At 35.8% G+C, this 1,895-nt stretch overlaps 1 non-coding gene across 1 annotated transcript; it reads left to right on the top strand.

Moving 5' to 3' along the window:
- The first annotated feature begins 667 nt into the window (after positions 1–667).
- On the top strand, positions 668–771 carry LOC115934221 (small nucleolar RNA U13). Its single transcript, XR_004070042.3, has one exon. It is a non-coding gene; the product is annotated as a small nucleolar RNA U13 (small nucleolar RNA).
- The last annotated feature ends 1,124 nt before the right edge of the window (positions 772–1,895 follow it).

The following is a 1,895-nucleotide window of genomic DNA, read 5'->3' on the forward strand; positions in this document are numbered from 1 at the left end:
ACACAGCAGTGAGGTTTCTCTGCCAGGCACATGACCAAGTTCTCTGACCACCTGTAATCACAGTAGAAGTAGAGACTTCTCCTCATTCTGTTCTACCAGAATTTGGCCCAACATAATTGAATAATTTTTAAAAGTTTGATATAATGTAGCTCTTTGGTTCTCAAACTTAGCAAGCATCAGAATTACATGGAAGACATATTAAAACACACAGTGTTTGACCCCATCCCCCTAGCTTCTGATGCAGCAGGTCTGGGGGACATCTGAGATGTGCACTTCGGGAATGGACCCAGACAATGCTGATGCTGCTGATCCAGGGACCCAATTGGAGAACGACGGATCTAGATACAGATAATTATAACGAAGAAGTGCAGAGAGAAACCTGAGCAAGAGCTGTTCTTTGAGAATTCTGATTGAGGACTCCTTTCCAAATACAGATTTAAACAACTTATTGAGGTCATTCTGCAAACTATTAAACCTAAGCATAAAAATATGGCCCAGAAAGATGGATTTTCCATGCCTGATTAAATGAATAACTTGCTAATGTGGAGGAACATAACATTTGACTTAAAATATAGCCATTATGCAGGGTGATCATTTCCAGCAGGGAAAGCCCTAGAAAAACAAACCATATTCCTCAAACTTCAATCAGTGTAAAAAACAATTCTCAATTCTTTTGTAGTTTATAAGCATAATGGTTGGGTTTTTATATGCATGTGTGAAATGTGCTTCCCTCAAACCTTGTTACAATGTCAGCACATTACCCACCTGACATGAAAATAATAAAGTAAAATAATTATCCTTTCATCATTCAGTGGCTCTTTTTGTTTCCATAATATATATTTTATGCTTAAGTATACTTAGCTTCAAGTATCTTCATTTTTTCTTTTTAATAGCTTAATCAGTACCAATGCTTCAAGTAACTTTACAAGAATAATTTTGCAATACTATCCAATACCTAGGATTTATATTTAAAATCTGGTTCACCTTGAAAATCTAATGATCTTCTAAATTATCTAAGTTTTTGCAGTGGTAGTTAGGATAGGACTTGTAACTTTTATAAGACTGGTTATTCAAGTTTTTAAATCTTAACTACCACTAAAATATTTACACAGGTCCTGAATGAATATTAATATGACTAATATCACCAAAGGAATCTCTAATTAAGGCTTAAGCAATCTTTCTAAAATGGTATTAGGAACATGCCTTTGAGAATAAGGTGAATTGAGCATGTTCCCAAAAATCCTGCAAATAATGTATAAATTTAGTTAAGGACAAAAAAATTAGCAGGGAAAATAGACCTATGAGCTTTCTTGACAGCAAATTGAAAGTCAAGAATGTGATGTGGCTGCCACTAAAAATGAATACTTTCCAGGTAAAGAGATGCGACATCCATTTTATTCAGTGGTAGACAGACCACTTCTGAAATGCTGTATTGATTCTGTAGACATCTAAGAGACTCATCAACAAACGGGAGGCTTCAGAGATGGCTAGGATGGTAAAGGGTCTGAAAAACATGTCTTTTGGGGAACATTTGAAAGAACTTAGAGTGAATGACTAGGGAAGAGTTGGATGTCACAGGTAAGGGTGACACAGACACACGAATGATCTCTGGAAATATTTGAAGAGCTGTCAAAAAAGAGAGAAATTTAACTTCTTCTTTTTCTCAGCAAATGGCAGAATAGAAACACATGAGTGTATCAGGAAGGTTAAGAACACAGCTTTGAAGTCAGACTGTGGAATTAAGACTTGGTTCCAGCCATTGTTGGATATGTAAACTTGGCAAACTAGTTGTTCATTAGAAAAAAAGCAATATTAGAAGTACCCATCCTTAGGTAATGACTAAATGAGATGATAGATGTGGCAGACTCAGAACAATGCCTCACAAATGTTCAGAT

This window comes from Gorilla gorilla, chromosome 2 (assembly GCF_029281585.2).
Source record: "Gorilla gorilla gorilla isolate KB3781 chromosome 2, NHGRI_mGorGor1-v2.1_pri, whole genome shotgun sequence".
NCBI classification, from domain to species: Eukaryota; Metazoa; Chordata; class Mammalia; order Primates; family Hominidae; genus Gorilla; species Gorilla gorilla.